Here is a 15309-nt window from a genome sequence, read left to right on the forward strand (position 1 = left end):
TATATTATTTGAGGAAACCAACAACCCCAGTGTTGAAAAAATTGATAAATTAAAAGAACTGCAGACTAAAAATTCTAGCAGCTTGAGGCGTATATACCAAGCATTAGAAAATAATAATAAAACTGTTGGAAGAGCTATTACCGAAATGAATGATGAGTTTGTTAGCATAAGTTCTCAATTGCTTAAAAGTATTATTGAAAAAAATGGGATTAAAAAAGAGCAAATAGATCTAGAAATTTTTAAGTTCGAATACAAAAAACAAAATAACGCAAGAAAAGGAGATTAATTGATAAGTATATTGTTAAATCAAAGATATTGATTGTACCTGAAATTAAAAATTAAGACTGAATTTAGTTTAGTCATGAAGACTGTTATATTCAAAATAAAAAAAAAAATCATTGATCATTCTCACGTGCCTTTGTATACCCATAGTTAACCCACAGTTAAAAGTTTTAAGCTGGTACAGGTAGTTTTTAAGCTGTTTCTTCCCATTTCTGTTAAATTTTTACATTTCGAATTTCGACAACAACCAGTAAAATGAGGTAACTTCACTATAGTGGTTTTCCTCTCTATTTTGCCTCTGGTAAATAACTGTGGCCCTGCTACATTTACCATAGTAGAAAACTACTTGAAGTTTTTGTATTAAAATTGTGCGTTCTATTGTGGATACGCACTACAAGTGTATGGAGTTTTAGATAACATATGTTGTATATATACAAACAAACAAAATTTTTGTAGGGTGATCGATGCTCGGCACCCTGTGACCGTCCGCAATCGGATAAAATTATAGAACTCTCAAAACAGATCGGATGGCCTTCACTCGGCTTTCGGCTCATTTTTGAACCGCCATTCGCCATATTGTTAGACAGTTTCGACGTCATATTCACAAACCCACGCCTCATTTGTCAATCATCTCTTTTGCGACCTTTACATACTCGACGAGCTTTTTGCAGACCATTTTGTACATATCTAACATTGACATACCTAAAACAACCACAATGTGTTGAGTCGATCCATAAGCGTTGTTAAGATCCTCTGCTATCTCTTTAGTATAACATAGTCGTGTCTTTCAAGGTCTGTTTCTTTAACTTTTTCGATACAATGAAATACTTGTGTTCGTGAAAAAGTAGATTCCGTAGACGTGATTTCATTGGAAACACAAATCGTTGTTTAATTTTTTTTAATGGTAAAAAATGGCCAAACAAACCTTTCGCGTCGTAAACTGATAATAACATTCCCAAATCGATCAAATTAGATCAATACATCCCCAGCCTCCATAAACCTAATAAAAGGATTTTCAAATTTGGGTTTAGATTTATACCGTATATATCATTCAATAGATAATATATCTAAATGATACCCAAGATATTCACAAATAGACCATAAAGGGTTATATTATATAATGCTGTAGTGAAATTAAATTGAGTGATTTAGTTAATATCATTGACATCTGAAAGAATTCGACAATTTTACTTATCATCGCTTTAGGGATCATCGGTGCCACGGTTTTTGAATAAACGTGATACACCCGTTAGTTTGAAGGAATTTCGCCATGATCTAGTCACCAACTCACTAGATTTGTCCCTCGGCCAATGGAAAAAACCATAATTGTAAAGACCTCGCAGCTTCAAACTATCGAACCGACATGGAAATGGTCGAAGACTTACAGTCAAGTAATTACTGCAAATGTAGCTTATGTCGAGGAATAAAGCCATAATTATATTCATTCAACAAGAAAACAAGAAAAAACGTAAACTTCGATTGCACCGAAGCTATAATACCCTTCACAGAACTTGATTCCGATCATTCAATTTGTATGGCAGCTATATGATATAATGATCTGATCTGAACAATTTTTGCGGATAATACTTTGTTGCCTTTAATAATCATCCATGCCAAATTTCGTGAAGATACCTTTGTCAAAGTTTTCCATACAAGCATTTGATTCCGATTTGCATTATTGCATTATTCCAAATTTTGTGAAGATACCTCGTTAAATGAAAGAGTTTTCCATACAAGCACTAGATTCCGATCGTTCAGTTTGTATGGCAGCTATATGCTATAGTGATCTGATCTGAAAATTTTTTTCGGAGATTATATTGTTGCCTTAGACAATAAATTATGCCTAATTTTGTGAAGATACCTCATACAATGAAAAGGTTTTAAATGCAAGCACTTTACCCCGATCGTTTAGTTAATATGGCAGCTATATGCTATAGTCATCCGATCTATACATTTTCTTCGGAGATTGCATTATTTCCTTAAATAATAATCCGTGCCAAATTTCGTGTAGATACCTCGTCAAATAAAACAGTTTGTATGGCTACAGTGGTCCAAAATCGGCCATTCCGACAAATCAGCAGCTTCTTAGTGAGAAAAGGACAAGTGCAAAATTTCAGATCGATAGCTTAAAAACTGAGGGGCTAGTTTGCACATATACAGACAGACGGGCGTGGGTAAATCAACTCGGCTCATCATGCTGATCATTTATGTATATATTTTATAGGGCCTCCGACGTTTGCTTCTGGATGTTACAAACCTCGCGGCGAACTTAATATATCCTGTTCAGGGTATAAAAACAACGTTCTTTAATTTTTAGGCCAAATACTTTTTATTCACGTGCACTGAAAGTAAAATCATCTGTTTTGGGTTGTAATAGTTAAAAATATGCTAGTAGAACCGAAAAAACTGAACTAAAGAAATAATCATTTATATATTCCAATGTTAGTAGTCTAAGAGAGTTTGGAAACAAATATTCTTTATAGGTTTAGACCTAGACTAGTTTTACAATTTCATAACCATTTGACGAAATCTTTGAAATTTTAGGTGGAATGGTGCAATCTCAGAATCAAACTATAAACCAGCAACAAACTCCAAATTTAGTCGCTCAACTTCAAAGACAATTACCGAATCAACAAAATATGAATGTGCAACAATATCAACATCACCAAGCTCCATATTAAAATAGTAATAAATTAAATATCGAAAAGTACTGTATAACAAACATATATAATATATTTATGTAACTTAATTTTTCAGCTATCAGTGAACATTGCAAGTTTTCCATAACTCACTTAATTTTAAATTGCGAAAAATTGTGTGATTTTTTAATACACAAATATTTGTATTATAAACTTATTACTTTAAATGGAAAAAGTCAAGGTAAGTATTTTAACAGGCCTCCAAGTCTTTTAATAAAGCAGTTTCAAGTCGATATAAAAAATAAACTTTTAAGGAGTACGGAATCGTCGATCCATGAAAAAATTACAATTTTAAATATTTTTTTTTGCATGCAAATTATTTTATTTTATTTTATAATACATAGCAACATTAAATTAAAAAAAAAACTATAAATATCTAAAATCAATAGGAGAACAAAAAATAGTTTTACTAATAGATTATCTAATACATTTGAAAGCTTTTTAATAAATTAACAAAAGGGCGGCCTCTGAAATTTTTTTACAGTTTTTCGGGAAAACCAACACTTAATTGTTCATCAAAAATCTAAATTAAAAAAACCCTTCGATCAGGCACTAGTTTTTATTTTTTTGAAAAAGCTGTATAAATTTCATTGAAATCTACGTTTTAGAGAAAACCAACTCATGATAATCAAATTCAACAAACTACACCACTCTAAGCAGGAACCAAGTAAATTGTCACCACCTTATAAAGGAATGGCTAATATATGTATGTGCAGATGTTCTTTGAGATGCGTGTTAGGGAAAATTAGAATAACAAAAAGAAATAAAAGATTTTGAAGAACATTTATACAATGAGGCAAAAATTAAAATGAAATTAAAACATTATAAAGAAATGGCTAATATATGTATGGGCAGATGTTCTTTGACATGCGTGTTAGAGAAAATTAGAATAACAAAAAGAAATAATAGATTTTGAAGAACATTTATACAATGAGGCAAAAATTAAAATGAAATTAAAATAAATTTAATAAAAAAGGTTTATAACAATTAAAAAAGGAATAAAACTACATCTGTGTTAGGATTTGAACTCAAGCAATATATTTGATGTAAATTTGAAAAAACGAACTGTGCTAAACAAGCAGCACCACAGACAATAATTAAAAAGTGATGTCTAATAGGTGAACTCAAACAGCTATTGTCGTTTACTAGTTTCAAATAGTCAATTTGTATGTGAATATTCCCGAAATTGCCTTGTCCCTCAATATGACTTTTGTAAAAAAATCAAACATTTGCGCAAGCTACAAAAAAAACGCAGACGCACCATCATCTACCAATAAGATTCGAGCAAACTCGCACCATATTTTCGAAGTATTTCATATTACAACGACAACAAATTTATCCATAACGAACGCGCGTATGCTACAAAACGAAGTGCGATCGTTCATAACTATGTACTGCTCGTTTTTATGTGCGCCTGGCCAACCAAATTTAGTTTTCATATAGAATTTCTACCGCAAATGCGAAAAAATGAAGTTTAAATAAAAATGAATGAAATTGAATTTGAATGTTTTCAGTAAAACTGAAGAATCAGCAAAATTTCAATTTTACAATTTGTATCACTGAAAATCCTACCATCCCCCTCGTCCTGTATGTGGCCTACAAGCTGCTTTCTCACAACATTTGCTAAAATTCAGAAATTGAAGAATTTGTCTGATGTTCCCTTCAGAAAGGAGAATTGGCAACATGACCTATTAGCGATTTGAAATATTATTTTAATTTATTTCATATTATGAACTATATTATAAAATTTATATAAAATTGCCATTTATATGAAATTCCTTATTACTTATATTAGTTCTAAACACATTTCATATGGTGCTTATGCATGTTTACTTAATACTATAATTTTATTCAGGGGTGTTGTAGAATCTGATAGTTGTCAGAATCAGAATTGAAACCGATAAAAAAATGTTGTAGGTGTCATGAATTCAGATATTATTAGTTTGATGTTCGAAACAGAATTTGTAACGGATTTGGGTGTCATCGAAACCAATTTTATCGGTTTTGATATCAGAAATAAAGCAAGAGGATATTCGCTAACAAATTTAAATATTGCGTTGTTATTTCTGTGCGCTGTTAGGAAAACATAAGAACCGAACACAAAATACACTAATAATTGAGTTTATGAAAAAAAATCCAGACATTATAAGAGGATTTACAAAACGCAATAAGACAATTATAGATGCATTATGGCAGGCATTAACGGAATCCCTAAATGCTGCAGGTCCACCACATAAAGATGTCTCCGGGTGGAAAAAGGTAAATAAATGAATTTCAGTGAAAATTAAACTGCAGTTTATTTTTATAGGTCATAACTGAGTGGAAGAGCGAAATTAAAAGAAAATTAGCTCACAACAAAATTGAGAGTCGAGCAACAGGGGGTGGCCCCTTTTGTAAATATCAGCTCACTCAAAATGAAGAAATAATTGTGCGTCTTTGCGGCATTTCGCAAACCGTATAAGGCGTACCAGGCGTTTCTCTTGACACCCAACCCGTCAATGAGAATGTATGTATATGTTGCAATTGCAGTGAATCCAGATATAGATTTGTCTTCCTCATCGCTAGAGCAACATATAGAAAATTTACCTTCTGATTAGAAAAATTAGATAGTACACCAGATTGTTTAAATATATTATTTGAGGAAACCAACAACCCCAGTGTTGAAAAAATTGATAAATTAAAAGAACTGCAGACTAAAAATTCTAGCAGCTTGAGGCGTATATACCAAGCATTAGAAAATAATAAAATGGGATTAAAAAAGAGCAAATAGATCTAGAAATTTTTAAGTTCGAATACAAAAAACAAAATAACGCAAGAAAAGGAGATTAATTGATAAGTATATTGTTAAATCAAAGATCTTGATTGTACCTGAAATTAAAAATTAAGACTGAATTTAGTTTAGTCATGAAGACTGTTATATTCAAAATAAAATAAAAAATCATTGATCATTCTCACGTGCCTTTGTATACCCATAGTTAACCCACTGTTAAAAGTTTTAAGCTGGTACAGGTAGTTTTTAAGCTGTTTCTTCCCATTTCTGTTAAATTTTTACATTTCGAATTTCGACAACAACCAGTAAAATGAGGTAACTTCACTATAGTGGTTTTCCTCTCTATTTTGCCTCTGGTAAATAACTGTGGCCCTGCTACATTTACCATAGTAGAAAACTACTTGAAGTTTTTGTATTAAAATTGTGCGTTCTATTGTGGATACGCACTACAAGTGTATGGAGTTTTAGATAACATATGTTGTATATATACAAACAAACAAAATTTTTGTAGGGTGATCGATGCTCGGCACCCTGTGACCGTCCGCAATCGGATAAAATTATAGAACTCTCAAAACAGATCGGATGGCCTTCACTCGGCTTTCGGCTCATTTTTGAACCGCCATTCGCCATATTGTTAGACAGTTTCGACGTCATATTCACAAACCCACGCCTCATTTGTCAATCATCTCTTTTGCGACCTTTACATACTCGACGAGCTTTTTGCAGACCATTTTGTACATATCTAACATTGACATACCTAAAACAACCACAATGTGTTGAGTCGATCCATAAGCGTTGTTAAGATCCTCTGCTATCTCTTAAGTATAACATAGTCGTGTCTTTCAAGGTCTGTTTCTTTAACTTTTTCGATACAATGAAATACTTGTGTTCGTGAAAAAGTAAATTCCGTAGACGTGATTTCATTGGAAACACAAATCGTTGTTTAATTTTTTTAATGGTAAAATATGGCCAAACAAACCTTTTGCGTCGTAAACTGATAATAACATTCCCAAATCGATCAAATTAGATCAATACATCCCCAGCCTCCATAAACCTAATAAAAGGATTTTCAAATTTGGGTTTAGATTTATACCGTATATATCATTCAATAGATAATATATCTAAATGATACCCAAGATATTCACAAATAGACCATAAAGGGTTATATTATATAATGCTGTAGTGAAATTAAATTGAGTGATTTAGTTAATATCATTGACATCTTAAAGAATTCGACAATTTTACTTATCATCGCTTTAGGGATCATCGGTGCCACGGTTTTTGAATAAACGTGATACACCCGTTAGTTTGAAGGAATTTCGCCATGATCTAGTCACCAACTCACTAGATTTGTCCCTCGGCCAATGGAAAAAACCATAATTGTAAAGACCTCGCAGCTTCAAACTATCGAACCGATATGGAAATGGTCGAAGACTTACAGTCAAGTAATTACTGCAAATGTAGCTTATGTCGAGGAATAAAGCCATAATTATATTCATTCAACAAGAAAACAAGAAAAAACGTAAACTTCGATTGTACCGAAGCTATAACACCCTTCACACATATGCTATAGTGATCTGATCTGAACATTTTTTTCGGAGATTATATTGTTGCCTTAGACAATAAATTATGCCTAATTTTGTGAAGATACCTCGTACAATGAAAAGGTTTTAAATGCAAGCACTTTACCCCGATCGTTTAGTTAATATGGCAGCTATATGCTATAGTCATCCGATCTATACATTTTCTTCGGAGATTGCATTATTTCCTTAAATAATAATTCGTGCCAAATTTCGTGTAGATACCTCGTCAAATAAAACAGTTTCCAATACAAGATTTTGATTCCGATTGTTCAGTTTGTATGGCTACAGTGGTCCAAAATCGGCCATTCCGACAAATCAGCAGCTTCTTAGTGAGAAAAGGACAAGTGCAAAATTTCAGATCGATAGCTTAAAAACTGAGGGGCTAGTTTGCACATATACAGACAGACGGGCGTGGGTAAATCAACTCCGCTCATCATGCTGATCATTTATGTATATATTTTATAGGGCCTCCGACGTTTGCTTCTGGATGTTACAAACCTCGCGGCGAACTTAATATATCCTGTTCAGGGTATAAAAACAACGTTCTTTAATTTTTAGGCCAAATACTTTTTATTCACGTGCACTGAAAGTAAAATCATCTGTTTTGGGTTGTAATAGTTAAAAATATGCTAGTAGAACCGAAAAAACTGAACTAAAGAAATAATCATTTATATATTCCAATGTTAGTAGTCTAAGAGAGTTTGGAAACAAATATTCTTTATAGGTTTAGACCTAGATTAGTTTTACAATTTCATAACCATTTGACGAAATCTTTGAAATTTTAGGTGGAATGGTGCAATCTCAGAATCAAACTATAAACCAGCAACAAACTCCAAATTTAGTCGCTCAACTTCAAAGACAATTACCGAATCAACAAAATATGAATGTGCAACAATATCAACATCACCAAGCTCCATATTAAAATAGTAATAAATTAAATATCGAAAAGTACTGTATAACAAACATATATAATATATTTATGTAACTTAATTTTTCAGCTATCAGTGAACATTGCAAGTTTTCCATAACTCACTTCATTTTAAATTGCGAAAAATTGTGTGATTTTTTAATACACAAATATTTGTATTATAAACTTATTACTTTAAATGGAAAAAGTCAAGGTAAGTATTTTAACAGGCCTCCAAGTCTTTTAATAAAGCAGTTTCAAGTCGATATAAAAAATAAACTTTTAAGGAGTACGGAATCGTCGATCCATGAAAAAATTACAATTTTAAATATTTTTTTTGCATGCAAATTATTTTATTTTATTTTATAATACATAGCAACATTAAATTAAAAAAAAAACTATAAATATCTAAAATCAATAGGAGAACAAAAAATAGTTTTACTAATAGATTATCTAATACATTTGAAAGCTTTTTAATAAATTAACAAAAGGGCGGCCTCTGAAATTTTTTTACAGTTTTTCGGGAAAACCAACACTTAATTGTTCATCAAAAATCTAAATTAAAAAAACCCTTCGATCAGGCACTAGTTTTTATTTTTTTGAAAAAGCTGTATAAATTTCATTGAAATCTACGTTTTAGAGAAAACCAACTCATGATAATCAAATTCAACAAACTACACCACTCTAAGCAGGAACCAAGTAAATTGTCACCACCTTCTAAAGGAATGGCTAATATATGTATGTGCAGATGTTCTTTGAGATGCGTGTTAGGGAAAATTAGAATAACAAAAAGAAATAATAGATTTTGAAGAACATTTATACAATGAGGCAAAAATTAAAATGAAATTAAAACATTATAAAGGAATGGCTAATATATGTATGGGCAGATGTTCTTTGACATGCGTGTTAGAGAAAATTAGAATAACAAAAAGAAATAATAGATTTTGAAGAACTTTTATACAATGAGGCAAAAATTAAAATGAAATTAAAATAAATTTAATAAAAAAGGTTTATAACAATTAAAAAAGGAATAAAACTACATCTGTGTTAGGATTTGAACTCAAGCAATATATTTGATGTAAATTTGAAAAAACGAACTGTGCTAAACAAGCAGCACCACAGACAATAATTAAAAAGTGATGTCTAATAGGTGAACTCAAACAGCTATTGTCGTTTACTAGTTTCAAATAGTCAATTTGTATGTGAATATTCCCGAAATTGCCTTGTCCCTCAATATGACTTTTGTAAAAAAATCAAACATTTGCGCAAGCTACAAAAAAAACGCAGACGCACCATCATCTACCAATAAGATTCGAGCAAACTCGCACCATATTTTCGAAGTATTTCATATTACAACGACAACAAATTTATCCATAACGAACGCGCGTATGCTACAAAACGAAGTGCGATCGTTCATAACTATGTACTGCTCGTTTTTATGTGCGCCTGGCCAACCAAATTTAGTTTTCATATAGAATTTCTACCGCAAATGCGAAAAAATGAAGTTTAAATAAAAATGAATGAAATTGAATTTGAATGTTTTCAGTAAAACTGAAGAATCAGCAAAATTTCAATTTTACAATTTGTATCACTGAAAATCCTACCATCCCCCTCGTCCTGTATGTGGCCTACAAGCTGCTTTCTCACAACATTTGCTAAAATTCAGAAATTGAAGAATTTGTCTGATGTTCCCTTCAGAAAGGAGAATTGGCAACATGACCTATTAGCGATTTGAAATATTATTTTAATTTATTTCATATTATGAACTATATCATAAAACTTATATATAATTGCCATTTATATGAAATTCCTTATTACTTATATTAGTTCTAAACACATTTCATATGGTGCTTATGCATGTTTACTTAATATTATAATTTCATTCAGGGGTGTTGTAGAATCTGATAGTTGTCAGAATCAGAAAAAATGTTGTAGGTGTCATGAATTCAGATATTATTAGTTTGATGTTCGAAACAGAATTTGTAACGGATTTGGGTGTCATCGAAACCAATTTTATCGGTTTTGATATCAGAAATAAAGCAAGAGGATATTCGCTAACAAATTTAAATATTGCGTTGTTATTTCTGTGCGCTGTTAGGAAAACATAAGAACCGAACACAAAATACACTAATAATTGAGTTTATGAAAAAAAATCCAGACATTATAAGAGGATTTACAAAACACAATAAGCCAATTATAGATGCATTATGGCAGGCATTAACGGAATCCCTAAATGCTGCAGGTCCACCACATAAAGATGTCTCCGGGTGGAAAAAGGTAAATAAATGAATTTCAGTGAAAATTAAACTGCAGTTTATTTTTATAGGTCATAACTGAGTGGAAGAGCGAAATTAAAAGAAAATTAGCTCACAACAAAATTGAGAGTCGAGCAACAGGGGGTGGCCCCTTTTATAAATATCAGCTCACTCAAAATGAAGAAATAATTGTGCGTCTTTGCGGCATTTCGCAAACCGTGGAAGGCGTACCAGGCGTTTCTCTTGACACCCAACCCGTCAATGAGAATGTATGTATATGTTGCAATTGCAGTGAATCCAGATATAGATTTGTATTCCTCATCGCTAGAGCAACATATAGAAAATTTACCTTCTGATTAGAAAATTAGATAGTACACCAGATTGTTTAAATAGATTTTTTGATGAGGAAACCAACAACCCCAGTGTTGAAAAAATTGATAAATTAAAAGAACTGCAGACTAAAAATTCTAGCAGCTTGAGGCGTATATACCAAGCATTAGAAAATAATAATAAAACTGTTGGAAGAGCTATTACCGAAATGAATGATGAGTTTGTTAGCATAAGTTCTCAATTGCTTAAAAGTATTATTGAAAAAAATGAGATTAAAAAAGAGCAAATAGATCTAGAAATTTTTAAGTTCGAATACAAAAAACAAAATAACGCAAGAAAAGGAGATTAATTGATAAGTATATTGTTAAATCAAAGATATTGATTGTACCTGAAATTAAAAATTAAGACTGAATTTAGTTTAGTCATGAAGACTGTTATATTCAAAATAAAAAAAAAAATCATTGATCATTCTCACGTGCCTTTGTATACCCATAGTTAACCCACAGTTAAAAGTTTTAAGCTGGTACAGGTAGTTTTTAAGCTGTTTCTTCCCATTTCTGTTAAATTTTTACATTTCGAATTTCGACAACAACCAGTAAAATGAGGTAACTTCACTATAGTGGTTTTCCTCTCTATTTTGCCTCTGGTAAATAACTGTGGCCCTGCTACATTTACCATAGTAGAAAACTACTTGAAGTTTTTGTATTAAAATTGTGCGTTCTATTGTGGATACGCACTACATATGTATGGAGTTTTAGATAACATATGTTGTATATATACAAACAAACAAAATTTTTGTAGAGTGATCGATGCTCGGCACCCTGTGACCGTCCGCAATCGGATAAAATTTATAGAACTCTCAAAACAGATCGGATGGCCTTCACTCGGCTTTCGGCTCATTTTTGAACCGTCATTCGCCATATTGTTAGACAGTTTCGACGTCATATTCACAAACCCACGCCTCATTTGTCAATCATCTCTTTTGCGACCTTTACATACTCGACGAGCTTTTTGCAGACCATTTTGTACATATCTAACATTGACATACCTAAAACAACCACAATGTGTTGAGTCGATCCATAAGCGTTGTTAAGATCCTCTGCTATCTCTTTAGTATAACATAGTCGTGTCTTTCAAGGTCTGTTTCTTTAACTTTTCGATACAATGAAATACTTGTGTTCGTGAAAAAGTAGATTCCGTAGACGTGATTTCATTGGAAACACAAATCGTTGTTTAATTTTTTTTAATGGTAAAAAATGGCCAAACAAACCTTTCGCGTCGTAAACTGATAATAACATTCCCAAATCGATCAAATTAGATCAATACATCCCCAGCCTCCATAAACCTAATAAAAGGATTTTCAAATTTGGGTTTAGATTTATACCGTATATATCATTCAATAGATAATATATCTAAATGATACCCAAGATATTCACAAATAGACCATAAAGGGTTATATTATATAATGCTGTAGTGAAATTAAATTGAGTGATTTAGTTAATATCATTGACATCTTAAAGAATTCGACAATTTTACTTATCATCGCTTTAGGGATCATCGGTGCCACGGTTTTTGAATAAACGTGATACACCCGTTAGTTTGAAGGAATTTCGCCATGATCTAGTCACCAACTCACTAGATTTGTCCCTCGGCCAATGGAAAAAACCATAATTGTAAAGACCTCGCAGCTTCAAACTATCGAACCGATATGGAAATGGTCGAAGACTTACAGTCAAGTAATTACTGCAAATGTAGCTTATGTCGAGGAATAAAGCCATAATTATATTCATTCAACAAGAAAACAAGAAAAAACGTAAACTTCGATTGTACCGAATCTATAATACCCTTCACAGAACTTGATTCCGATCATTCAATTTGTATGGCAGCTATATGATATAATGATCTGATCTGAACAATTTTTGCGGATAATACTTTGTTGCCTTTAATAATAATCCATGCCAAATTTCGTGAAGATACCTTGTCAAAGTTTTCCATACAAGCACTTGATTCCGATTTGCATTATTGCATTATTCCAAATTTTGTGAAGATACCTCGTTAAATGAAAGAGTTTTCCATACAAGCACTAGATTCCGATCGTTCAGTTTGTATGGCAGCTATATGCTATAGTGATCTGATCTGAAAATTTTTTTCGGAGATTATATTGTTGCCTTAGACAATAAATTATGCCTAATTTTGTGAAGATACCTCGTACAATGAAAAGGTTTTAAATGCCAGCACTTTACCCCGATCGTTTAGTTAATATGGCAGCTATATGCTATAGTCATCCGATCTATACATTTTCTTCGGAGATTGCATTATTTCCTTAAATAATAATCCGTGCCAAATTTCGTGTAGATACCTCGTCAAATAAAACAGTTTCCAATACAAGATTTTGATTCCGATTGTTCAGTTTGTATGGCTACAGTGGTCCAAAATCGGCCATTCCGACAAATCAGCAGCTTCTTAGTGAGAAAAGGACAAGTGCAAAATTTCAGATCGATAGCTTAAAAACTGAGGGGCTAGTTTGCACATATACAGACAGACGGGCGTGGGTAAATCAACTCCGCTCATCATGCTGATCATTTATGTATATATTTTATAGGGCCTCCGACGTTTGCTTCTGGATGTTACAAACCTCGCGGCGAACTTAATATATCCTGTTCAGGGTATAAAAACAACGTTCTTTAATTTTTAGGCCAAATACTTTTTATTCACGTGCACTGAAAGTAAAATCATCTGTTTTGGGTTGTAATATTTAAAAATATGCTAGTAGAACCGAAAAAACTGAACTAAAGAAATAATCATTTATATATTCCAATGTTAGTAGTCTAAGAGAGTTTGGAAACAAATATTCTTTATAGGTTTAGACCTAGATTAGTTTTACAATTTCATAACCATTTGACGAAATCTTTGAAATTTTAGGTGGAATGGTGCAATCTCAGAATCAAACTATAAACCAGCAACAAACTCCAAATTTAGTCGCTCAACTTCAAAGACAATTACCGAATCAACAAAATATGAATGTGCAACAATATCAACATTACCAAGCTCCATATTAAAATAGTAATAAATTAAATATCGAAAAGTACTGTATAACAAACATATATAATATATTTATGTAACTTAATTTTTCAGCTATCAGTGAACATTGCAAGTTTTCCATAACTCACTTCATTTTAAATTGCGAAAAATAGTGTGATTTTTTAATACACAAATATTTGTATTATAAACTTATTACTTTAAATGGAAAAAGTCAAGGTAAGTATTTTAACAGGCCTCCAAGTCTTTTAATAAAGCAGTTTCAAGTCGATATAAAAAATAAACTTTTAAGGAGTACGGAATCGTCGATCCATGAAAAAATTACAATTTTAAATATTTTTTTTTGCATGCAAATTATTTTATTTTATTTTATAATACATAGCAACATTAAATTAAAAAAAAAACTATAAATATCTAAAATCAATAGGAGAACAAAAAATAGTTTTACTAATAGATTATCTAATACATTTGAAAGCTTTTTAATAAATTAACAAAAGGGCGGCCTCTGAAATTTTTTTACAGTTTTTCGGGAAAACCAACACTTAATTGTTCATCAAAAATCTAAATTTAAAAAACCCTTCGATCAGGCACTAGTTTTTATTTTTTTGAAAAAGCTGTATAAATTTCATTGAAATCTACGTTTTAGAGAAAACCAACTCATGATAATCAAATTCAACAAACTACACCACTCTAAGCAGGAACCAAGTAAATTGTCACCACCTTAAAAAAAATGGCTAATATATGTATGTGCAGATGTTCTTTGAGATGCGTGTTAGGATAACAAAAAGAAATAAAAGATTTTGAAGAACATTTATACAATGAGGCAAAAATTAAAATGAAATTAAAACATTATAAAGGAATGGCTAATATATGTATGGGCAGATGTTCTTTGACATGCGTGTTAGGGAAAATTAGAATAACAAAAAGAAATAATAGATTTTGAAGAACATTTATACAATGAGGCAAAAATTAAAATGAAATTAAAATAAATTTAATAAAAAAGGTTTATAACAATTAAAAAAGGAATAAAACTACATCTGTGTTAGGATTTGAACTCAGGCAATATATTTGATGTAAATTTGAAAAAACGAACTGTGCTAAACAAGCAGCACCACAGACAATAATTAAAAAGTGATGTCTAATAGGTGAACTCAAACAGCTATTGTCGTTTACTAGTTTCAAATAGTCAATTTGTATGTGAATATTCCCGAAATTGCCTTGTCCCTCAATACGACTTTTGTAAAAAAATCAAACATTTGCGCAAGCTACAAAAAAAACGCAGACGCACCATCATCTACCAATAAGATTCGAGCAAACTCGCACCATATTTTCGAAGTATTTCATATTACAACGACAACAAATTTATCCATAACGAACGCGCGTATGCTACAAAACGAAGTGCGATCGTTTATAACTATGTACTGCTCTTTTTTATGTGCGCCTG

At 31.6% G+C, this 15309-nt stretch overlaps 1 long non-coding RNA gene across 1 annotated transcript; it reads left to right on the plus strand.

Annotated features, from left to right (window-relative positions):
- Positions 1 to 2182: 2182 nt before the first annotated feature.
- Positions 2183 to 13972, plus strand: LOC138857797 (uncharacterized). Its single transcript, XR_011396986.1, has 4 exons — positions 2183 to 2967; positions 3040 to 3162; positions 8120 to 8455; positions 13749 to 13972. It is a non-coding gene; the product is annotated as an uncharacterized lncRNA (long non-coding RNA).
- Positions 13973 to 15309: the final 1337 nt, after the last annotated feature.

The sequence above is a fragment of the Bactrocera oleae genome, chromosome 6, assembly GCF_042242935.1.
Source record: "Bactrocera oleae isolate idBacOlea1 chromosome 6, idBacOlea1, whole genome shotgun sequence".
Classification (NCBI taxonomy): Eukaryota; Metazoa; Arthropoda; class Insecta; order Diptera; family Tephritidae; genus Bactrocera; species Bactrocera oleae.